Source organism: Squalius cephalus (genome assembly GCF_949319135.1).
Source record: "Squalius cephalus genome assembly, chromosome: 3".
NCBI lineage: Eukaryota > Metazoa > Chordata > Actinopteri > Cypriniformes > Leuciscidae > Squalius > Squalius cephalus.
In genome coordinates, this window is record NC_137124.1 from 31,851,462 (window position 1) to 31,878,901 (window position 27,440).

Consider the following 27,440-nt stretch of genomic DNA (forward strand, 5'->3'; position numbering starts at 1 on the left):
ATGTGAAATTCACAACTAATATCCTGTGTATGAACTCTGTTAAAAACGTCCTAACACTTTTTATAGTTAACTTGACTTAATGTCTTAATTGCAAAAATCTGTAGGCTACTATTTGCATACCATGCCTTGTTATTTAGAAAACATTCTTACATTTCTTAAGTTCTCTTTAATATTTTAGTCTTTGACAAACTACAACAAAGGTGTTTTAACCTGACTGTTTACTCTTTTTTTTTTTTTTTTTTTTGTGCATGTAAACCAATGGGGGTCTATTTGATGGATGGACATATGGAAAATGTGGAAAAAACAAAAAACAAATCACAACCACAATCCTGTCATGTGTTAGCCTGGATGCCAGCCGAACTTAGCCCCGCCCACAACATTTTTAGGTCGGGAAGTTTGGTCTGGACTAGCCTTGGTTTCCACCATGCTGCCTTGCTTGCAGCATGATTTTATTCACGCTGCCAGGCAGTCTGGACACCATGGACCAGATTTTCCCCTCAAAAAGGGAACCAATCACAGAACGGGGAGGGAGCAGCAAGACGATGACGACGTCTATTCGACACACCAAGCAGTTTGTTTATATCTATGGATCCAACATGGCATCAGACGCGAAGTTACCTTTCGATGCAGCCTTAGATAGTGTTCTAAGTAGTTTAGAATGCCAGTTTATTTCGTCTTCTTCCTCGTCGAATTTCTGTCGCTCTACATACGTCATCTGGTATAATTGAAACGATTGGCTATGAGCTACGTACAGGCACATTTGATAGATATTCGTAGCGCCCAATAAACGGCTCTGGGCATTCGTAAACCACGCCTCAAATACGAGAAATTGAACATGTGGTTCCCAGACCACGTCTCAATGAGAAGAGGTCTGACGTTAGCCAGGCTAGGTCTGGACCGTTGTGGAGCAATTATGCTCGAACCAGAGCTGTTCGGACCAATCAAATTGTCAGGGCGGGCTATATACGATGATGGACAGATGATCAACAGTAACGTAAGCTAATCGTCACCAAAGAGTGCTTGGGTTGAATTCGTTTACAACAAAGATGACTGACGCTGGAGAATTGAGATTTCACGAGTTCACACTTACAAATAGATCAGATAAATGCATATTTGACGTGCTGTCAGAGGAGAGGGCTCCAGGCTCGGTATTCGGCCCAAACCCAAAGTACTCCCCCCGTATTCCAGGCTGTGGAAGAACAAGCCAAGAGTGAGTGGAGGGATGTTGAAAACTGTCAAGGAATGTTAGCTGAGTTGACAGAGTGAATAAATATTGCTTCCTCTCATGCTGATAGGGTAGACATGGTAATTGTTTGATGACAAGTTGATTGGATTGATTACCGGTATTTGAACATGCTCCTCCCAAACTTTGTTTATGAAACATGTGTAAATTCCGCCATCGCGTCTGTTATAGAAGATATTGACAGTGCATTCATTTTAAAAGAGGAACAGAGAACCGCGATCGAGGCATTTGTCTATAGGAAAGATGAATGAAGCACATATGTCACTTACTCCGTTGCTCTGATTGGTTATAGGTCTATCCAATTGAGTGCAGAGGCATTTTCTTTCCTGGTTCGGTTGAAACATAATCCCCATAATCACAGCCAGTATCAGACTCATATTCTGACTACTGAGGATGACGACGTCAGGCTAGTCATGTGTATGAGCACTGCAATATCTAACAGTTGTTCTAAGTAACACTTTTTAGTTCACCTTACTTAATGTCTTAACTGAATTGTAAAACTCAAGTAATCTGTACTATTCGTATATTATACCTTTGTTACTCAGAAAACTAAAGTTAAGATTAATTGATTGGTTTGAGTACCATTTTGTCAAGCAACGTTTTTGAGGCGTGGCAATTAATAGATTTTTTTACTAATTCCCTCCACTTCTGCAGCTATCTTTCTCCTTAGTTGCATTCACTCATTTTCCAAAGTTATCTTGGATGTTGAATTGCCAATAAAACTGAAAATTTTAAGAGAACATCAAATAAGTTGACTTCATAAATTGTTGTTTCCATGTCATTTCCTAAAATAATTATGTTTGAAGTCACCAATTAGTCTGACACAAGACTAATACAATTAGCAAATAAAGCCAAATATAGCAAAAGCAATTGCTTAATTCATTCATGCCGGAATGCACTCTGGGAGTCAGTAATCCTGAGTAACTAAGAAGTAAAACTAAAGTAAATTATTAAGTACTCTCTAATGTTCTTTTTTAGTTACTTGAACTCTGGAGTAAGTGAACTCAATTAACTAAGCATTTGCCAGTACAACATACTATTCATATTTCACTTTACTGCATTTTTATTTTATTTTTATTTAAGGCAATCGGTTTTGTGCGCTTAAAAAAAAAAAAAAAAGTAAGGTTATCTAATTAGATTTTACCATGGAATAAAGATTTAATACAACTATATATTGAGTGTAATGCCATCACTGTTCCCCTTTCGTGCATGTGCACTTCTCTGCCTTTTTTAATCCATCTAAAAAATGAAATGCCAGTTTTATATTGGTTAAACAAATTGCATCCATGCAGTGTACCAGAATTGCATTGCCTTTTCCCTTTTCTATCCTCCCCTTTTTATTATTACTTCATTTTCCACTCAAAAAACCTTGGGTAACAACAGCAATTATCCTCATCCCCATTTTGCATTATGAATTGCTGAGGCCTCCAACCATGAAGGAGGAGAATAATGGCCAGTGTCAGTGGGTTCAGCTGGGACCAGGCCATCTGGATAGCAGTCATGTCCTGGAATGCTAAACTCTGTCCAGATTTGTAAGCTTCTCCAATGGAGGGGTCATAGAAGCCACTGGTTCACATCCAGACATGTCATGTGAATGGGTCTCGATCACCCTGGGCACTGGCCCTCAGATAATGTATGATGGATGTTCCAATTTGACAAGGCCAGAACACACACACACACACGCAACAGACCGAGTAAATATGGAGCTAATAGCTTTGTCTTGTTTTATTGTGTTAAAATAGCACAAGAAGGGGGGAAAAATGCTTAAAATCTTAGGGGAGGATGACCTTTTTGTTATTGTGTTTCTACATTATCTGATGAAAACAAAAGACATCAACACAATTTTAATGAAAAATATGCATGCCATATAATATGGATGAAATCAGCTGGTGTACTCCACCTACTGGTTCATGGTTCAGGATCATGTTCAGTTTGAAGTCTCAGAGACCACAGAGCCAAATGATTTTTATGATAAAATTCTGGTCACACTTTAGATTAGGGTCCAATTCTCTCTATTAACTAACTATTAACTACGACTTTTGCCTCAATAAACTCCTAATTACTGCTTATTAATAGTTATTAAGGTAGTTGTTAAGTTTAGGTATTGGGTAGGCATTGGGTTGGATTAGAATATTGTCATGCAGGTAAGAAGGTAACTAAATATACATCACATTGTGTGATCCAGTCAGAGAATTTTGGTAATACTTTAGTTTAGGGTCCAATTCTCACTAATAACTACTTGCTTTTTATTATTATTAATATTATTGTGATATTATTTCTTCTTTTTTCTCTCTCTTTTTTTTTTGTCTCTTGAATGGATACTATTAACTACTGAAAGGTGCATGCCCACTTTATGGTAAAACATTATTTAAATTTAATAATATAATCATACTGTTTTTATAACAGTCTTATAAAAGAAAAAGAGTCAATTAAGGAATATAAAGCTTTGCAAACATGACTTGTGGTTTGTTTTTGGGAGTATCTTTAGTTTAAAATGTTGCTGTGGTCTGAAAGTGCCTGCTGATAAATAGTGTAGGAAGATCTGGCAGGACTGATGGGTTTCCTTTCTACTGCAGTTCAGTACTGTTACCTCCTTCTATCAGAGTGTTTCCACACAGCTGACATTCAAGCAGCAGGCCAGTCAAATACAGGATCTGATGTATGTATAATGTATAATCCATTCAAAATCCTGTAAGAACATTTGTTTATTAAGGAAGGAAGGAAGGAACATACAAACAAACAAAGGAAAGAACGAAGGAACGAACAAAGGAACAAATGAACACACTTTCTGGTAAGCAACTCAAAGATATTCAGAGGAAAAGTAATTGATCACCTCATTTTAATAGATTGACTGCATGTGTTACATTATACCAATTGTATCAAGGCACACCAACCCATTCTTTCAGAATAATGACTGCTTAAACATCAGGGAGGCAATAGAGCAGTCACACGATAGTGATGTTATATTACCAAAAAAAAAAAAAAAAAAAAAAAAAAACGGGGGTGAGTGATGAGTATGTTGTCTTCTTACTTACTCTAAACTGTCACCATCGATTCAGATAATGGCCAACCTCCCTGCTGTCTTTCAAATGATATCAATGATACTCGTTTTCCCTGAGACAAATCTGTCCTCATATCAAGGTTAGCCCTGCCCGACACTGCAGAGGTCATTGAGACTCTTAAAATCTCCTTCAGAGCGCTTGCAGTCATACATTTACACTCATTCACATTTATATGCACACACAGACAAAACACTCATGTGACTTGATTAAAGGTTAGCTTTTTTGGGAGGAAATTATGCCTACACTGTGTTTATTAGTCTTGTTGATTCTTTTATAAATCCAATCACTGTGCGTGGACACAACTATCATGGCCTGGAAAATGAAGGGGATGATTTCATACCTGCAGTAAGTATTGAATAATTCTTAGCTCCAAAAACGTGTATGTGAAAATGTGCTTCAGTAACGTGCAAGCAAAAAATAAATAAAAGAGTGGAAGGATTGCATGCATTGCATCAACCTTGATTCACTCTGCATTACCTAAATGATGCATTACAAAGCTACATTTTAAAGTATTGATGAATATGTCAACATGGATGACGACATCCTGCAAATCCGACAACTATTGAATATGCACTATTATACACTGAGATACGAATTGTACAGATCGGATATCTTCTGTTAATCATTATGTCAGATCTTACAGCATATGGTTAGATATTAATGTGCAATGCTGTAATGGAGACAGGATAGCAACAGATCTATTGAGAGCTTGCGTCCACAAACAGGATGATGGATGAGTTTTTGTATTCAGATATGCAGCAAATGCTCTGCCAGATCAGACAAAAAATACCCACCATTCAATGATGTGCCTCCTTAACTATTTTACATTTGACGAGTGTCAAAACAGTTTTACTAAAAACTAGCGCTGTCAATTGATTAAAGTTTTTTGAAATGCCAAATAACTAATTGAGTTAATCACATATATTTGCTGAGGAATACAAAAAAATAATTAAGTAAATTCAAATATACTACATTATTATGACAGTGTAAGAATATACTAATGGATATAAAATTGTATATAAAAATGTGTCTTTAGAAAAGAGGTTCTTAACAACAAACTTCCAAGTAGGCCTCAAGGTTATTTGAATTATTTAAATTATGACAAAACAAGCATTAAAATAAGCTAAAACAACTAAAATATATCTTATTTTAATTCAGTCACTCAATTACTGTTTTTTTTATTTTTTTTCATCCTTTGAAGAATGTATCGGTTTACAAATGTAACCATGGTTCCCTGAGAAGGGGAACAAGACACTGCGTCCTAGGATGCTTATGGGGAGCGCCTCCAGCGTGACCGGTGTCTGAAGCACGTGTCTAAATGCGACAATAACACTGGCCGGTGACAGCTTATGACGTCATTAGCGGTGCGACCAGAGTATGAAATGATCTTGTAGTACATATCAAAAACTTATTTTGTCTGAAGGAGACATGAGCAGGCATACCGAAGCATGGAAGTGTCTCGTTTCCCTTCTCAGAGAACCGTGGTTACATTCGTAACCCGAGACTTTCCCTTTCAAATGGGAACTCACACTGCATCCTGGTAAGCATACGAATGAATGAGAATGAATGCCGTAACAGTCAATGACTCCACAGAGCTAGATCCGGAGTCTCAGTTCCCCGTCCTAGAGGATACGCACCAGCAGCTGTTGTGACTCTATTCTCTAGGGCCAGAAACCCCAGCTACATACCCCGTGGGCAGAGCTCAGGTCCTGGTATTCTTCAGAATACCTTCAAGGGAATTTGGCCAAGGATAAGGAATATCTTGCTTGTCACGTCAGAGGACACTATACCCCTGACGAGTGGAGGTCTCAGGAAAACCACTCTCCAAATGAGAGGAGACCTGGCAACACTCTAAAAATAAAATATCATCAAGGAGTCTCCCAGAAATCCAACGACAGAGCGCTCTCCAAAGCCACGTCTCCTCCAAAACACATGAATGCACACAGCAGTCTGCAAAGCGGCATGAGACAAAAGACGGCGTTAAATTACCTCATGTCTCAAAGCACATAACATTACAATAATAATGAATGCAACCAACTTACAGAGCGCTTACTTCTACCACCTGACTTTTGAAGATTCATTTTTGGTGTTGATAGTGTTGACAGAAACTCATAACTCGGAGTATGAGGATGTGAACAGCTCCTGGTAAAAAAGTCAAGGGTTGCAACCTCGTGAATACGGTTATGACATGGCATGAACACAGCATAAGCTTGTTGTTTTGGTTCAGGGGGAACTGTAAAAGATGACTGCTGTTTGTTTACGCTGCCCGGTGACTGTGTTTGCAATGCGGGAATGTGCTGATGATGTGTGATGTCTGCTCGGGCAGGGTGCGTGGAGATATGAAGATTCATGTTCATATGCATTTCACGAGTTCACACTTACATACAATTTGAGGGGGTAAAGTTTAAATGCGTATTTGGCATGCTGTCCGGGGGGAGGGCTCCGTGCTCGGAGTTCGGCCCGAACCCAGAGTACTCCCCCCATATGTAAGTGTTTAGGACTAGAAGCGTGGAGAAGGTGTGGTGGGGGGATGCTGCAAAACTGTCAATGAATTGAGGTGAGACTGCTGAGTGTATATATACCTCTTACCATTGATTGCTGAGTGCTCTCCACTTGTGTTAATTATCTGAACGTGCTCCTCCAGAACTTTGTTAATAAAACATCATATATGTTGACAGGCCAAATGCAGTGATTGAAAACGTTTTGGTCCCGAGACTTCCACAGAAGGTATATGTACATGTTGTAATTTTTAGACCACTTCTATTATTGATTGCCATCTGAAGAGAGTTTCAACCAGTATAACAAAAAGTGTAAACAAATCGCCTAGCCTAACTTTAATTTTAAAAGAGTGATGAAATCACATCTAGCCATGAAAAATGATAAAGTCTTAAAACACCATGGGCATTTTTATAATGAATACACATTCTACTAGTTATGCCAAACTCTAAAATATTTTATTAAAAAGAAACTGATTTTTTTTTATTTTTTTTTTATTCAAAACCTTAACCAGGTCACAAATCATGAATAACTAGAACATTGTTGTAAAACCTTGAACATTCACCTCCTAAAACTACTGTAATCCTGAAACTCAATTTACAGGCTCAAATATCAATTGAGCCTTCAAATATTGGACAATGGGTTCATAATTAATATTTTAATAATAAAATATGCACATCAAATAAATTGTCACTTTGGGAGCTGGGTTGATTGTAGAGCTCAGTCAACTTAGTCAAACACAAAACCAAAATAAAGAAAAAAATAAATGTTGCACTCAATGAGTCAGTAAATAAACAGTTACTTAGAGCAAAGCCAAATATAAAAAGAAAATGCAAACACATATTTCAAAAGAAAATCAATAAAGGAAACAAAACAATACAAACTTAAACAAAATTACATATCAAACAAACAAATCTAATGCAACTGGAAAGAGCAAATAAAATAAAACTAAATAAAACCACAAAGAAAGATAATTAGAATTAAGGACAAAGCAATAGACAATTCAGACTAGAAATGATCCTATAAATCAAAAAGACAATTATGAATCAAAACAAATACAATATAATAGTCAAAGAACAAAAATGATTAAGACAATTAACTTAAAGCCCAAATTATTTTGGAAACGGAACAGCACTGCAGCCGTAATGAACGTGAAGCACCCCGACTGGAATGCAGTTTCAGGCCTTCACGTACCTATAAGCAAATTGAGACTGTTACTCTGCACACACACACATATACATACATATATACATATATATACATATACAGTACAGGCCAAAAGTTTGGAAATATTACTATTTTTAATGTTTTTGAAAGAAGTTTCTTCTGCTCATCAAGCCTGCATTTATTTGATCAAAAATACAAATAATAATAATAATATTGTGATATATTATTACAATTTAAAATAATTTGTTTTCAATTTATTATACTTTAAATTATCATTTATTTCTGTGATGCAAAGCTGAATTTTCAGGATCATATATACATATATACACACATATACATATATACACACACACGTATATATCTCTATCCATATACACATCAAATGGATAAATACAGATCGTCGAGAGAATGTAATGTTTCAGTAAGAGACAACAAACCATAACTTTTCCAGGGGAAAACCAGAGCAGAGAAAACACAATCCAGCAAATGCGTCAGGTTCTTACAGCTGATAAAAGAAGTAGGTTAAGCAAAGGTGTCAAGTAACGAAGTACATATACTTTGCTATCTTACTTAAGTAGAAATTGTGGGTATCTATACTTTACTGAAGTAATTATTTTTCAGCCGACTTTTTACTTCTACTCCTTACATTTTCACGCAAGTATCTGTACTTTAAAATAGCCTCGTTACTCTTATTTCAGTGCAGCTTGTTTTCATTTCGGCTTGTCATCGTTCAAAAAAAAAAAAAACCTATCGAGATAAATCGCGTCATCCGGATAGAGTGAATTTGATTGTGGTTGGATGAGAAGTACAAACCATTCCGACACCCTATTGGTTTGTACGCGTGTATCCATCGTGTACGTCATCTGCCTCTGAAGTTTAACTATTTGCACCATCAGTGTTGCCAGATTGGGCAGTTTTGAATTTGATTGTTTGGGCAGGTGGACAAAATTTGGGCTGGTTTGGGGTCAGTTCGGCGGTTTTCAAACATCTACATTTTAAAGTCTAATTGGTTAAAAAACTAAACTAAAGTGTGCATGTAGTCCATAATATCTGTCATCATGACATTACTAAACACACCTGCCCATGCAGAGTCATTTGGCGTTGGTGTTGACGTCACGACGAGAACGCACTTTTAGCCAATCAGCGATCAGCAGGCAGACGCGATTTAGCGCAATAAGTTGTAGTTGTATATTCAAGTGATCGCTAAGCCAAAGTGACATGCTATACAGTAAGTTGTATCTACAGTAAAGAGGGAGATAGTGAGCAACTCTAAAAACGTACACATGTGGTGGGAGATGACTCGATGGTGAATATAACTCTGAGAGGAGAGCACAGTTAAATGACTTGAATTGAAATCAAATATGGGACGACTCCTATCCATGGTCATGTGCACACTGGCCTAACCAGACATCTGCAACTTTTACAGTCCCTCTACACTCTACTTGTCCCTGACAGCTGCTGAAAAAGGTTTGAATCAACAATGAATCAGTGTTGACTGCTAAATTCTGCGTTATGTTCTGCAATGTGTACATCCGAGGATTGAAATCATCGGTTAATTTCTTGATTGCCGTTTTGACAGTGTCCACCTGGACATTTTAGTCATATTTGCTAATTCTCCTTAATTATTTGGTGAGATTTTGGCAGTGTTGGTCAAGTTACTTGGAAATAGTAATTAGTTACTGATTACTGATTACTTCTCCAAGAAAGTAATCCAGTTACTTTACTGATTACTTATTTTCAAAAGTAATTAGTTACTTTACTAGTTACTTTACTAGTTACTTTACTAGTTACTTTTCAAAAACATGATGCACGAAATGAATACGCTATAAAGCAATAGACCTTTCAGCCTAATTCTATTCTTTCTGCATATTCCATCATCTAAAATTGAATCAATTGAAACATTCTTTTTTAAAACTTGTTTTATTAGTTTCAGTATTTTAACTTTATGCACATTGCATCAATGACTCACTCATTAAGATGGTCGCCTGCCGCCTCCTACTGGCGGTTTATAAATATTATTTCTATGCACAAATAATATTTCTTATTTGTATATTCAAAAAATATTTTAAATAATCTCATTACATTATTTAATGCAGTTTAATTTGATTGGTAACAGCCCTTTAGCATCTTATTATTCTATTTGAACCCTTGTGTGGTGTTCATATTTTTGTTACTCAGCCAGTGTTCGTGGGTCTGGTGGACCCGCTGCATTTTTGAGTTTTTAATTCAACACAATCAAAAATGTTATGTTAAAATACTCAACAGATGTTTACTTCATCCCAATTACAAGCAATATAAACAGCATATATGGTTAATATGTTCTCTTTAGCTTTGTTAGATCACATTTAAGAACTGCAACCTCGTGTGGGAATGGCAGGAGTAGAAGCACAAAACTCACTCTTACACTCTTTCACACTTACACACAATCTCTCTCTCACATGCACGCACACACATACACACACCCACAACACACACACAGACACACACAAAACACCCCCCCCCCCCCCCACACACACACACAATGCACACACATACACACACCCACAACACACACACAGACACACACAAAACACCCCCCCCTCCCCCCCCCCCCCCACACACACACACCCACACACATGCACACACACACACACACACACACACACACACACACACACTCACTTGGATATGTGGTGTACGGTCACTCTCCATAGGCATAATGGTTTTACTAATGTACAAACTGTATAATCTCTCCTCCTACACTAACCCTACCCGTAAACCTACCAATCACAGACAACTTTTGGCATTTTTTGAATTTCAAAAAACACCATTTAGTATGTTTTAGTATGAGGACACAGATGTCGTCATAAACCATGTTTACGTTGTAATACCCATGTCATTATACACATTTGTGTCCTCATAAACCATATACAAGAACATACACACACTAACAGCAGGCCCTGACAGGAGGAGGACAGAGTAAAGGTACACAGGACCTACAATTTCCACACTTTTATTAGCCCCGGGTCCAGTGGACCCGAACATCCTCTGTGTAATATAAATGTGTAGGGGGGGTGTACAGTGTGTTTTCATTGAAAATGTGTTCTGATATACATTCCTCACAGAAAATGAGCCAAGGCCAATGAGTCTCAGTTTGAAAAAAATAATTAATTGTATCATTTTTCTTTTGATAAAAAATGAAAACGGGTCCAACAGACCCGAACACCATACAAGGGTTAATTTATTGATCAAATTTAAGAATTTTAAATGAAAGATGAAGCAAACGATTAGGGAAAAACGCCCTTTATAAAGTTTAAAATATCATAAATATGCCGATTTATATATGTTAAAGCTGACTGAACTGATGAGAATACTGTTTCGGAATAAATTATATTTACAACATTTACAACAAATTTTTTTTTATTTTTTCCTGTTCAAACAAATGTTTTTACTCGGACAAGTGAATGACCAACCGAAGGACAAATGAAAAGGCTTAAATGTTGAGCCCTGGTATATATATATATATATATATATATATATATATATATATATATTTATTATTATTCATTTATTTACCCATAAACCTGTCTTTAGGAAGCCATAAGTTACAGTGGCAAGAATACCTTTGTGTGGGGGGGGGGGGGGGGGTGGGGGGTGGACAGGGTTTACATTAAGACAGGAGTATGCCTTAATCTAGTTAAACGTGCATTTCTTTTCTTTTATTCCACAGCTGATGTGTGCAGTTTTTTATTGCTTGCATTAAAATAATTTTCTCTTGTTTTGTTTTTTAATTGAAGTCTTTTTCTTCTGCCATTCATGCTTATCAGCTCCATGCAATCTTAAGCTTTTCTTGGTTCAGCTGCACACAGTCTGAAAAGGTTTTTTGGCAGTTTGCTAAAATAAAAGAGCCATTCTAAGAGCCATCGTTTAAGCTGTTGACTTTTCTACCTTGAGAAAGAACGTTAAACGAACAACTTAAAAAGGCATGACAAATCATGACATAAGACTGACATCACTCACAACGTACCAATGCATTATCCCTCATGAACAAATATAACGTCTGATGTTTGCATACGTGCCTACCAGTTTACCATTACGACATCTTTCATGTATAAACATGATGTCTGAACACGGACAAACGGTGCGTGTTGACCATAGACAGTATAAGAAGTGGACAGAGCCATCTCACTGGAACTCAATTGAGACAAGTGAAGCCCATTTTTAGCGATTTTTTTAGCACTTCCGTTCCTGACGCGCAGACTCAAACCGACTCAAACTAAGCTTGATGACGTGAGCAACCTGTCTGACAGATGTAAATCTTCTAGTAGCTGTGCGTGCAACTGCCAACGTTAATCTTGCAGAGATGGCGAGCTTGAGCAAAGAGTTATTTGGCGTGAGTGAGCAGGAGTAAGTATTCTGATTAATTATTTTGTATAGTATTTATTTTAAAATGTAACGCCAGGGCTTCTCCCTTGACGTCCCCCCGATTGCCTGCGAGCTTCTCCTCCTGTCTGTACGGTAATTTCTCTACTGTGCGACAGAGAGTCGAGTGGTTATGACACAATCGTTAGCCTATTTTTACAAAAACTGTTTCTACGGGGCCATAATGTAACATAGAAGGTAATGGAGACCTTTATACATTGTCGTGTTTCTTTAGAAATAAATAATGGACAAATGGAGTCTTTAAACGCCTCAGATGTAAAGTTACTCGCTGTCAAAGTGACGCCAAAATGAATGGGAGTCAATGGAATGCTAACACAAGTGAAGTTCTGCTACATGATGGCGGCACGCGGCCAGCTTCAACTTTCGGTCGATGGATTACCCGCTTGGTGTTGACTCGTCAAAATTCACACGTTTCGTTTAAAGACTTTTGAACGCGATCGCCTGCCATAGTGTTTACCACTGACTTCGCGGCGCTGATGTCATTGTCACTCACAAGTCACGAGACAGTCTTGCAGTATAACGCAGTAACGCAGCCTGCTTATGGGGAAGTAACAGTAATCTAATTACTGTTTTTGCAATTGTAATCCCTTACTTTATTCGTTACTTGAAAAAAGTAATCGGATTACAGTAACGCGTTACTGCCCATCAGTGGATTTTGGTGAGATTTTGGGCTGGAAATCACCGTCCCAATCTGGCAACACTGTGCACCATTACAATACTTATAGGCAACTAGTCATCATATCTTCTGCTCCATGAAACACGTTAATGCTCAGTAGAACACATATGGTTCTTTAATGTATTTTCATTGTACTAAAATGCGTTCATTTTCAATGGGCATATATGCGGCTGAAACAGGTAGCCTAGTGCATCCCAAATTTTTTTAACATTAACATTTCAATATAACATATTCATTATGGCTTTTAGAAAAAAGTTTTTTTGAGGAAGTGGGGTAGTGCACTATAGGCCCCAAGCTTTTGTCCTTAATGGCATTTTTGGCATTAATTTTACTTTTATACTTTAAGTAGTTTTGAAACCAGTATTTTTACACTTTTACTTGAGTAAAAAGCTTGAGTTGATACTTCAACTTCTACAGAAGTCTTTTTAAACCCTAGTATCTATACTTCTACATGAGTAATGAACGTGAATACTTTTGACACCTCTGAGGTTAAGCAACGATCTGAATGACAGATCAGCATTTTCTAGAACATGTAGAACAAGGCACAGGTGAAACTGATTAAACACTATGGAAACTAATGAGGGTAACTAAGGAAACAAACGCAAACAGGAACTAAACACAGGAAGAAAAAACATGGAAACAATAGTAAGGCAACAGAATATCAAAATAAGAGTCCTTGATTTCCCCTGTGTCTTGAGTGTTTTGTGTTCATGACACTGTATGGCTACATCAGGTTGTCTTTGTTGCATCTGTGGCCACCACAAGGACAAAGGACACTATATATGTTATATGTTTTAGCTTAGACTACGCCACCCTGGGAATTTCACCCAGAGAATATTATCCGCGCACAAGTTCCCCACTAAAGACAAAGCATGGAGACACAGGTATTTATACAAAGTTACAAAAAGAAGTTTATTATAATTTATAATAAAACCCGTACACAAAAATAAGACAAGCCTCAAGCAGTCAAGTACAATGTTCACAAAAAGGAAGCTGCGGCCTTGCAAGAGGTATGCATGTTCCCCTCACACACTACACACTCACAGCACAAAGAGCCCCAGTGAAATGACCAGTCACGGCACACGTTGTAGACACCACCACCAAAGAAAGGAGGGAAATGATCACTTTCCTAAGCCAAAAGGCCGCAGCTCCTGAAAAAGAACACTCTCCACACCACACACATACCACACAGACAAGAAAATATTTAATAAAAGGTTATACAAGCTAACAGGTGGATGGCAAATGCTCATCCACCTACAGGCCTTGACATTCAACCTTAATAGGCCCAATCAAATGAAGAAGAAAAATTAAAGTAAACAAATTCAGTCTTTTTACCAAAATCAACAAAAACAAATAGTTATGTTTCACAAAAAAAAAAAACACGCTTCAAATGAATAAACAATATACAAAATAAATCAATTCACAAATATTATATTTACCAAAAGAAGACAATTTAAGACATTGGAAAATTATACAAAATAAAGAAAACCACAAAAATGAAAACCACAAACGCAAAACAAGATATCAAACAAAAAAAAAACAATAATTTAAGATCGTAATATGGGCAAAATATCCACTAAGGAAGTGTGTGAGCAGAATATGTTTAGATGTAACAAAGCACAGCAGGATCAAAACATTGTATCCAGCAGTCTCAACATAGCCTATGACAAAACAGCGTTGACACTGCACAAACTGTAGTTCTCCGTAGCTGCGAAGCCAGGCACCCAAAAGGACATCCCCTCAATAGTCTAATACAGTCGTCATTCACACGAACTGAAGTCCACAGACGCCCGCACAACAGCCATCCAACTGAAACCAAAACCACGTTTATAATGAACGAAATGGGAAATTGTTGTCCGACCGGAACGGTCACAGCCGCGTGCAGCGAGAAGCAAACAGACAAGGTCCACAAAAGGCGCGCTAGTAGCAGTCACAGCAGCAGTCACAGCAGCATACAGCGTGCAGCAACAGGCGAGGGTTCCCAAATAACACACTGGGAGCAGTCACGGCAGCGTGCAGCATACAGCAAATAGGCGAGAGTTCACAAAAGATGCGCAAGAAGCCTAAATACACGCGCAGGTTAATGACGTCACATAACTTAGAATGCGGACAAATGAGCTTCCAGCTCATTATGTCACAATCTACCCCACCTTTTTTTGCAACGTCGCCCCGACGATGGACTCAGCTCCAGGGTCTAAAGACAGAAACTGAACTAGAAACAGCTGCTGATCGAATAGCAGACCCAGAGCCTCCTAATGCCCTAGGAAGATGATGAGGGTTAGAGTGTTGTCCTGCAGTCATTCGTCTTGGCCTCACCTGACCATTATCTGGCTCAGGGGGGTGTATGACCCCTGGCGAGATAGAGACCAAACTGCCACCCCCCACTTCTACAAGATCAGGATCAGGTTCGCTTGGGGCCACTAATGGCATTGCATCAGTAGTGGATGACTCAACCAAAGCATGACCGTCTAAGGCCGACACACCCACCTCTTGATGCTCCCTTGGAACCACATGCCAGCAATCCACCTCGTCTCCCTCCTCATACACAGACTCTAATAAAGTTGAAGGCACATCACTAGGACTCAACTCCGGAGTCACCGTCTGACTTCGTCCCTTTAACAGGGAACAATGGACATGTTTAACCTGACCAGGTTCTTCCCGTGATGCAATAGAGTAGACAGCACCGTTATCCTCTGGTGCTTTCACTACATAATAGGCTACAGGACTCCACAAATCCTGGATTTTATGGCGTCCTCGTCTACCACACTCCTTCAAATACACCAGCTGGCCAACAGCCAATGGGACATCCCGAACATGCTGGTCATGGTTCACCTTTCGATGATTTGCCGTGAGCTTTAACCGTGCACTGGCTCCCTCAAAAGCAGCCTGTAGCCGTGCTTTATGTTCTACAATCCACTCATGCACATCACCAGGAACGACGTCCTGGACCCCTCCAAGCAGGAAATCCACTGGGAGCCGTGGCTCCTGCCCAAACATAAGAAAATATGGGGACTCACCGGTGGCCTGGTGGGGAGTGGTGTTGTAGTAATATACCACCTGCGGGAGACAAGACGCCCAATCCCTCTTCCTTGAGGGGGGAAGGGTGCGCAACAGATTATGCAAAGTGCGATTAAATCGCTCGCATTGGCCGTTACCCGCAGGATGGTAAGGCGTTGTGCGAGACTTCTTGATGTTGTACAATCCACATAACTGCCGCACTAGGATGGACTCAAAGTTGCGCCCCTGGTCGGAATGAATTCGACCAGGGACTCCCAACCTATAAAACCATTCCCCCACTAACACCCCAGCAACTGTTTCAGCACGCTGGTCTCGAGTTGGGACAGCCAATGTATATTTAGTAAACACATCGGTCATCACTAAAACATTCTCTATCCCTGTCTGAGATGCCTCCAAAATAGTGAAATCAATTGCTAGAATCTCATTAGGGTGAGATGCATACAGATGACCCATATGACTACGAGCAGCTGGTTGCGTATCTTTAGCAACCTGGCACCGCTCACAATCTCGACACCACTGGGCCACTTCTGCTGCCATATTTGGCCAATAACAGCGCTGCCTCACCAGTTCGAGAGTGCGCTCTATCCCCTGATGTCCATGTTCCTGATGCAACAGGGTCAACACTTCACTGCACAGAGAAGAAGGGAGGAGGATTTGAAAAATCTCCTCTCCTCCATCAGAACGAAAAACACGGCGGTACACTACACCTTCTCGATCTACCAACCTATTCCACTGGCGGAGTAAGACTCGTGCTGACTTAGAGAGCCCTCGGCGCTCCTCCCCATTGGGAAAGGTCTTACCATCCCAAAACTCTAATACCTCAGCAAGGACTCTATCAGCACGCTGCTGGACTCTAATTTCTTCGGTAGAATAACTCGGTAGAGCGAACATCGCTGCCTGAAGAACGTGGGGACCTACTTCTCCCTGCCTCATAGAACACAGAATCTCCTCTGGTACACCCGTCCCAGGAAGCGCCTGATCTAACCCATGACAACCAGGTGGACCCTGTCTTGAAAGAGCGTCAGCATTACGATTACTTCGGCCGGACCTATACTTTATCTCAAAGTCAAATGAGGCAAGCTGTGCGGCCCACCGCTGTTCTGTAGCACCAAGCTTTGCAGAATTCAGGTGACTCAGGGGGTTGTTGTCAGTGTAAACTACACATTTCTAAACGCAACAAACTCCAGCTTCATGGAGCTATAATTTGACATGTTGCGCTCAGTGGGCCGTAGACTACGACTCGCATAAGCGATGGGTCGCACCTTGCCCCCCTGCTCCTGAGAGAGCACAGCTCCCAGTCCTCTATGGCTGGCGTCTACTTCTAGAACAAAAGGTCGAGAGAAATCAGCATAGGCCAGAACCGGAGACGACGTAAGCCTACCTCTCAAACCATCAAAACTTTGTTGGCACTGTTCGGACCATGCCATCCCAAAGCGTTCAACCGTATGCTTCCTGGATTTAGACCCCGCAAATTCTGCCACTAACCGATGTAGAGGGGCAGCCAATTGAGCAAAGCCCTCCACGAAGCGAAGATAATAACTTGCGAAACCCAAGAATGAACGCAAGTCCTTAACCGTCTCTGGGCGGCGCCACTGGGCCACTGCCTCAACTTTACTGGGGTCGGTGGACACTCCCTCAGACGAAATGACATGTCCCAGATATTTCACCTCCTTCTGGAAAAAGGAACACTTCCCCAACCTAGCCTTTAACCCTTCAATCTCCAAACGATGCAAAACTACCTCTAGACGCATCAAGTGTTGTGCTACTGATGACGAGAACACTACAATGTCATCAAGATATAGTAATAACGACTGGCACTGCTGGTCTCCAAACAAGCGTTGCATTAATCGCTGAAAGGTACTGGGGGCATTGCAGAGCCCAAATGGCATACGATTGTACTCAAATAGGCCAAATGGGGTGCAAAAAGCGGTCTTCAGCCGATCCCCCTCAGCTACCGGGACTTGGTTATAACCATTAGCCAAGTCCATGGTTGAGAACCAACAGGCCCCTGATAAGGCATCTAAAGATTCCTCTATGCGAGGCAAGGGAAATGCATCTTTTCGGGTTTTGGCATTTAATTGGCGGTAATCTACGCACATGCGTAGGGTACCGTCTTTTTTTTTTACCAGGACAATCGGTGAAGCGTAGGGGCTACAGCTCTCTCTAATCACCCGTGCCTCAAGCAATTGATTAATATGTGCTTTAACCACCTCATACTCAGAGGGCGGGATCCGGCGATAACGCTGCCGAACTGGAACATCGTCCATGAGGGGAATATCATGAGCCAACAAACTGGTGCAACCCAAATCCCCCTCATGGGCCGAAAATACCGACTGGTATCTATGAAGCAATGCCATCACTTGACTTACCTCCTCCTCTGATAATCCTGACAATCCTAAAGCATTAATCTGTTCCTCCATAGTGAGAACTTCCGGGGGAACCTGAGTCTGGACAGTGGCGACAACAGATCGAATCTCTGCCACATCTGGGGGCAAACTGACCACAAGCACCTGATCCAAAGTTCCTAAAGGGCTACGGGGATAAAGCATGACATCGGAAATCCCGACGTTAACAATGGGCACATATGCAGTACCCCGGATTACCTGAATTAGTGCAGGAGACGCCAATAATCCCGCAGGTAACCCCTGCTCGAGTGGCTCAAAAAGCACAGGAGAATCGGAATAGTGCTCAGAGCATGTGGCAGCGACAAATTTCACGGTGCCACCGGGTATACAGCAAGCCCGGTGGCCACGAACTCTGACCTTACCAGCACGACCCTCTACAGGTTCAGCATTAACGTGACAGCAATACTGAAGTGCCTGAACCATAACGCTCGGGGCCTGGGTAACAAAAGGCACACTAAACAATGCAGGGCCATGTTGACCAAAGAGCTCCTGGTAACATCGGCGCAAGACATTCATCCCCAATACCCCGGGAACTTTGTCACCCATGCCAGCAGGAGGATCTCTGACCACCAGAACCCCACACTTAGGCACCAAGCAACCACAAAGCTCAATGTCTAACTCTACATAACCAATATATGGAATCTCAAGCCCATTTGCCGCACGCAGCTGCAACCAATGACACATTTTAAGCTCTTGTTCTCCCGACGCAATATCTCTACGGAAACAGCTCTCTGTAATAGTGGACACCATTGAACCAGTGTCCACCAAACAGGGAACTGAAACCCCACCAAAGAGGGCAACAAGATGTGGACAGGACGAAATTAGTAGAGGCATGTTTTCAACGTGATTTAAAACAGAGCCCATTGACACCCCAACCGGACTGTGGCTCTGCAGCCCGGTGGGAACTAGTTTTCCGACTGTTGTGCTGGGCGGGACTGTCTTCCTCCAGATATGGGTACGACCGCGGAGGGAGGCCAAGGGCGAGGAGAAACCCGGTCACCATCGCATTCTCTAGCGAAGTGACTAGCACGATGACATCGTCTACATATTACGGAACCCCTATGAGGGGAGGGCTTTTGCAAGGACAAACCCTGTAACTGGGCCAGCCCTTGAGTAAGCTGGCCCAACTGCTCCTGTTGAAGTTTTAGCATCTCTTTTAACTCATCAAATTCCGATCTGGCCACCAAGCCACCACCCTCTAACCCAGAACGCCCTTGCATTCCATATTGGACACCATACGCTAACGGGAGGGACTGACTCCGAGCTCTGGCACCTCCCAACATCCCTTCCCTTTCCCACCTTATCGCTTCACTGCGCACATATAGAAAATTACAGGACGGCTCACGACGGACCAATTGTTTAAGCTCACGGCGCAATGCTGGATCTATAACAAATTCAACAAACTGGTCACGTAGCAAAACCCCTGCATTTGGCATCGCAGCTGGTGACTGTTGCTTCACCTTCTCCTGGAGGCCCATTAAGGCGAGGGAGAACTCCAACAAGGTCTCCCCCTCCTGTTGCCTACGGGAGAAGAAAGCTTCTTGTAGTGCTACATACGATAAGGAACAACCATACAGGTCACGAAGTGCCACAATAATTTTATCAGGGTCTCCCTTTTCTGAATCAGGACGATGCCTAATCTCCTCTCGAGCTTCCCCCTCCAAATGATCAAAGAGGAAAAAAGCTTTATCAACAGTGGACAGACAACGGACCCGCATACAGGCCTGTGCTTCCTCAACCCACTCATTAATACTTACTCCTGATTTACCGCTAAACTTTGGGCACTTCCGGTCCCTGGGGACAAAAACAAACCTATCAACAGCTTCAGTGCCAGCACCGACCCCTAAAGGCCTAGATGTCGCTGCATTACTACCCTGCAGATCACTCATGGCACTTACTGAAGGTTGCTGTCCCTGCAGCCTTTCGTTCTCAGTCCTCTATTGGGCCACCAGGTCCCGCAGCTCCTGCAACTCAACATCCATATCTAACAATTTTAATTGAGAAGAGAATTATGAATGAAATACATAAACCTAAATAAAACGTAGGGATGTTAGAGAAGAAAATAAACAGTTTATGTCACCGTTGTTTTGTCAAAATACATACAATCACACAAAAACACAAACAAAAATTTAAGATCGTAATATGGGCAAAATATCCACTAAGGAAGTGTGTGAGCAGAATATGTTTAGATGTAACAAAGCACAGCAGGATCAAAACATTGTATCCAGCAGTCTCAACATAGCCTATGACAAAACAGCGTTGACACTGCACAAACTGTAGTTCTCCGTAGCTGCGAAGCCAGGCACCCAAAAGGACATCCCCTCAATAGTCTAATACAGTCGTCATTCACACGAACTGAAGTCCACAGACGCCCGCACAACAGCCATCCAACTGAAACCAAAACCACGTTTATAATGAACGAAATGGGAAATTGTTGTCCGACCGGAACGGTCACAGCCGCGTGCAGCGAGAAGCAAACAGACAAGGTCCACAAAAGGCGCGCTAGTAGCAGTCACAGCAGCAGTCACAGCAGCATACAGCGTGCAGCAACAGGCAAGGGTTCCCAAATAACACACTGGGAGCAGTCACGGCAGCGTGCAGCATACAGCAAATAGGCGAGAGTTCACAAAAGACGCGCAAGAAGCCTAAATACACGCGCAGGTTAATGACGTCACATAACTTAGAATGCGGACAAATGAGCTTCCAGCTCATTATGTCACACATCCAAATTCATTTGTAAATACGATTACTTTCCCCTTCACACAAGTGTCTAACAAAGACAAAACTTGGGGGGAAATAAGTTTGGTTGATTCCAAAAATGCACTGTACTCAGTTTTATGCTGTTGTTATAAGAGCTACATTTGTTCTCAAAAAAAGAATTGTTCATATAGAGAGCTGTAACCAGCTATGGATGATTGTTCACAGCGGGCAAAAGGGGCAATTATTTGGCATCCTAGATAAGGCTTGTGGCCAAACCCTGGAAAAGTATTTGAGTGGGTGTGTGTTGGAGCAGAGACGGAGGTAATGATGACTCTTGAGATGTGCGAGTAGTCCTCCTTGCTCTTCTTCATCTGCAGGTTATTCCTGCTACATAAAGATACCATGAAGGCAGCAGAGATGTGACAGAGTAATGCACTGACAGGAGGAAAATGTAAGAAACCGGAGCAGAGAGCTGCTTCTTTTCAACGCCTGCTTTTTGTTTACTCATCGTGAGTGGCAGGCCAAGTCAAATCCACACGAAAAGACCCAAGAAAAGAGCCACAGCATATCGCTAATTGGCACAGTGACTTGAAAGGCCAGTGAAGGAGAGCTCGATTTTAAAGAGAGAAACAGTTTTCCCAGACCCTGCGGGGACAAACACTGCTGTGCCCTTGTCAACAAATCTGACAAACAAATTCAAGATAGATTTCGCTGCATTCAATTTGGTTCACAAAAAGTGCGAAAAGTTTGTTCAATTCTCTGTATCTTTACTCACGCTTCACTTCCTTGTGGAGGTTTACATTGATCCACATCACTCTGGAGTGTCTAATACAAGTTTAGTCAGAAGCAACTGCAACTGAACTTTTCTATTTGTTGAAACATTTCACAACAAACTTGAGTGATTTAATCAGTTACCTAGTACGGACAATTTCCACCATTGAATCCTTTTTACACCACTGATGTATTATCACGATGTGTTCTGCGATTTAAATGGTGGAATGCCTCCTCTCTCCAAGAACTGATGAAGCCTCTCAGGGGGTGTTGTCATTTACACGACAATGGCATTTTGTGGATCTGAAACTTGTGAAAACGGGTTTCAAAGTGCACGTTTTAAAAAAAAAAAAAAAAAAAAAAAAAAAAACCTTTATCTCTATGTAAACTATAAAAATGTGAATTTGTGAAAACTATGATGTCATGCCCATGGGTTTTCATTATACGTTTATACATATAACGTTTTCAGTCTATAGGCACTGTAAAATAATGTGCATGTGCGCAGACGTGTAGTGTTTCTTTACAAAGTAACATCGCAAACTATTTGCCTTGCATGCATCAGTGTTGGGGAAAGTTACTTTTAAAAGTAATGAGTTACCATATTGTGTTACTTCTAGGAACTTATTGGATTACTTTTGTGTTACTTTTTCTCACCTCCTGGGCTTGGCTTGCTTGTTTTTTTAATAGCAAAAAAATTAAAAATAAAAAAAAGGAGAAAAAAGGAAACAGGTGATGTTTATCAAAAGTAATTTTTGCTTATTAGTATGGCAGATCAGCTATAGTATCAGCAGCAAAGACATTGGTTAATAAAGAGAATAAATACATATGTATGTTTGTTAACATTTAATTATTGCAGGGTTGCAAAATACTCTGGGTTTGCATTTCACTGTTTTTATTTATTTTAAAGGGGTCATATAATGCCATTTTTGTACAAGCTAATATGATTCTTTAGGGTCTAAATTAAAAGTTTGTAATATACTTTAATTAAAAATTCTCATTAGTATTGTAAGAAAACACTAATTTTACCTGGTCAAAAACAGCTCTGTTTTCAGCACGCCGTTTCAGTGCATGTGTCTTTAAATGATAATGAGCTTTGCTCACCCCGCCCCTCTGTTCTGTGGGTACACCGTATCTAACACAATAACCACGTGTTATTCGTTATAAACGTGTGATTATGAATTATATTGAGAACGTCGTACATAGAAAACATGCCGTAATGTACCCTGAGTGTAAACCTTAGACGCATTCATTGTGAAGCCTGCAGCAAGGTTTGCAAATTTCGCAAAGATTAATATAAATACTAATATAAAGGTTAATAAAACATTACACTCACATCTTCTGGAGGTTCAGCAGTAACACGTTGGTACCGATCCGTTTTTTCTCGTTTGTAAAGCTGTCTGGTGTGAAATGATTCGCGTAAACATGAAAGCATGGAGGATCGTGGGGAATCCCCGTGAGGGAATCCCCGCGTCAATCCTTTGGGCATATCGCTTCAAAAACAAAACTCAGCCACTGCATCTTCAACGGCTCAGATTTAGGAACATCCAAATGACTGCTGTGTTCCTTATTACATCTAAGAACAGAACACCACAATCGCTTAGACGCCATTCTGCTCCAGCATATCAACAATGGCGGACTACTATGACGACGGCTGTCACAGCTCGCTCAGGGCGGGTCTTGTGTTGAAACACGGCTGTCAATCACAATCGCGGGAGGGGCGTACGATCTTATGACGTCACAATATCGAACGGCTTGATTTCATAGATGGTCAAACATATATGGAGATTAAAACAAAACCACTGGATGGATTTTAATCATGATAGGATGGTTGTGTACAGGCACTGCCAACAGACATTTCAGTGCAATCAACTTGTAAAAGTGCATGTACCATTATATGACCCCTTTAAGGAATACTGAATCTATTTTTGTGCAAGTGGGATGAATAAATGCATTCTCACATTTAGTGTAGAACTACAATAACCATCATTTACACAGTGCACACAATGTGCAACGCCTCTGCACCTTACTCCTGATTTCTCTCAATAATATTTATTGTACATTTAAAATGCGTTACATTAATAGTTACTTGAAAACACTGTAATATTACATAACTTGTGTTATTATGCACTGTGTTACTACCCCCAACACTGTGCATAATACACTGTTTTTAGTCACATTTGTCATTCAGAAACTATAGATTCTGGACTTTTTAGAGTGGTTTCGATAATGTAGTCAGGCTGCTTCAAGCATGTATAGACAGACAGAATATTGTGATTAATATAAGTATACCATTATGTCGCTCAAGCTTTGCAGTAAAAGTTAATCATAATAATAATAATAATAATAATAATAATAATTCGCAACTAAATGAAAATATAGTTTAAATTGATATAAAATGCATATAATTATTTCATAATTACTTCTATTGGCTTTTAAATATGGCTACTCAGAATGTACTGACAAACTTTTGTTAAACTAAAATATACTTTAATGTAATTTATATTGAAAATTTTGGACTAAACCACTCAATTCATATGCATTAGTTTTAAGATCTATTTACAAACTTTTTAAAGTGTCAAAGTGGTAGTTGCATAGCTGTCAACGAAGGGACGTAAAACTCTCAGATTTCATCAAAAATATATTTATTTGTGTTCTGAAGATGAACAAAAATCTTATGGGTTTGGAACAAAATGAGGGTGAGTAATTAATGAAAGAATTTTAAATTTTGGGTGAACTATCCCTTTAAGAAACACATGAAAGTCTATGCTCTTGATTTAAGTGGCATTTTATTTAATTAATATTATATTATATTATTTGTGAGTACATTTTTTTATTAATATACTTTTAAGATTTGAAGTGCACTGCAAGTGCACATTCATTACAATTGCACTTCTTTTTCACTGGTGCAAACTGATACATACGCATTGTGTGATTTGCAAAGCTGTCCAAAAGGTGTTATATGAGGTTGAATTGCATGTGATTCGCGTGAGCATATTAATACTTATGCAAAATATCAAACTGGGCCCTTATGAGGGTTTATTTGCAATATACATCAATCCATGGTGATTATTTGCTTATTATTTTGTAAAGCTCCTTGTCAGGACTAATTAGCCTGCTTAAGCATTTATGTGTGAAATGTATTTTGTAGGAGAATCAAACAAACAAACAAACAAACAAACAAAGAAACAAACAAACAAACAGAGAATAGACAATCTGGGACCAGACTAATTTCTGTACATTCCACACACACACACACTTCAAAATCATCTTCATATTCCTAATTCTCTACATACTCACCCTGACATCTGTACCTGTAGAACGGTGTACTCTGATAATTAACTTACAACTGTCTCTAACTTGCTTCCACTTTCCTTGTTGCCTAGAAACCTGACAGAGACAGGTTTGAGAAGTGACTCACTAGATCCATAGCTGTGGGTGAACTCAGACTAGATCAGCGACTGAAAGAGGTTTGGGAATTGTTCCACTGCGGGAAAGTCTGTCAAGCAAAGGGAGTTCAATACAAAAATGATGAGTTGTAACTTATGGCTGAAAATCAACTTGTCTCTCTCCATCATGCATTTTTGAATTGTCTTTTGTCTTATCTCAAAATCACAAGCAAAGCCACTGGCGCATCCACAAATTCAATTCATCTTAAATTTATTTTAGTTTTGCTTTGTACCGTTTATAAAGTAAATGGAACAAGTCAGTTTACAATATTTGTGATTCCATAAGCCTTTGGGAGAATTTTCTACATGCAACATGCTACATGCAAGCAAAAATGTAATTTTCCTGTTCCATTTGCATGTCATGCATGTTGCATGATACATAAACCAAACAGGGACAGAGAACAATTTGGTTTTAAAATACATTACAGTTCTAACTCCCAACACAGGTTGTGTTGGCATCTTTGAATCTATGCAGAGCAGGTCGGGAAAAAGTGAAAGCCACAGCAAAAATCCATGTGGGCTTTTAGACAGTCCCTAAATTTGGTGTAGACGTTCCCTCATTCATTTTTTAACTACTGTCCATTTAAAGTTCAACAACATTACTTTTTATAAGTGACAGGCTGTTCTCCGTCCCCGTGCTTTCATTCGTTTTTGCTTTTGCTCTCAAATAAAGTGCACTTCCAAATGCACCATGCCATGAGCATTTTGCATTGCATTTGGAATGTGGAGGAAACAGAGGAAACATTGGGTATTTTTATATTAGCAAGGCAGCACAACTAAAATGACAGAGAGAGAGAGAGAAAAATAGGATGAATGCATGAAAGGTGGCAGGCATTTTCCAGTTGGGTGACAGTGAAAAGAGCACCTTGTAAAACCAAGCTGTGCCATGGATCACAGAAGCAGGCAAGAGACTCCCACACCTGCCCCCTAAAAGCTTTCTGAAATAGATTTTCCTCCTCAAAGTGACATGCTAACCTCATTTGTCTTGCTAGCAGACTGACATGTGGGCAAGGTGATAGTGGTGAGTGCTTTGAGACTGGGCTGATGTGTGACGCCCCTTTGTGTGTCATGAGCTGTTTGAGAAATACAATGCTTTTGATGGATCGTCTATGCAAAACCTTAAGAAAGTAAGAAAGTAAGAATTCACCAAGATAAATTATATTTGAAACTGTTCATTTACCTGAGAGGTGAAATGACTCCCACACGTCCCACAGTACAGCTGTTTGAGTCAGATATGTAATTGTCTACTTAAAGATTTCGCTGAAAATAAATACAAATCAAGAAACTCAGCACTTTTCAATACTTCACAAGAACTTCACAAGAACACAAGCTCAGAAGCAAGTTGACAAACCTTGCAACAGTTGCCTTTAAAGACAGAAATAACAATATGTCCATGTTATGCTTAGACCTACAGCATAATTGACCTATCAGTAAGCCCCTCCCCTCGAACGCAGATGAGCAAATGGAAGTTGAGTATCAGTTGCACTTGCACCGGAACTCAGACATCTTTAGGTTCCAGCGCCATAGAGAAGATCCGAAGCACTCATCGGTTTGATGGTGTTTATACTACAAAAATGGTAAAACGATGTGCCTGGGGGTACTTCTAACACTGGTTCCAAGTATCCTAAAAGGATGGGCAGTGGAATTTATTTTATTCTATTTCCTAAATCCAAATAAGACAGAACAAAATGTCTGCTTTGGATTAAGCTGTGTATTAATCCAAGTTGTAGGTGCAGTGACCTGGTTCCCTAAGGATTCCACCTCAATCCCAATGAAGACGAAAACGTTAATTTTCTGGTTGTCATACTCTCATTAAGATACAATTAAATTTAGTGAGTCCATGCTAAGTACAAACGTAAATAGCTATCTGTTCTCACGTCATATACAGACTGGTCTACAACAATTCAGTGGCTCTCCATATTAAACTGGTTAAATGTAAATTAATTTTATCTTACCTTGCGGTATATGAACAGTATTGATCCTGGATCGCGATCGTTACGACCGTAACATGAGGCTTCTCCCACTTGCATTGTG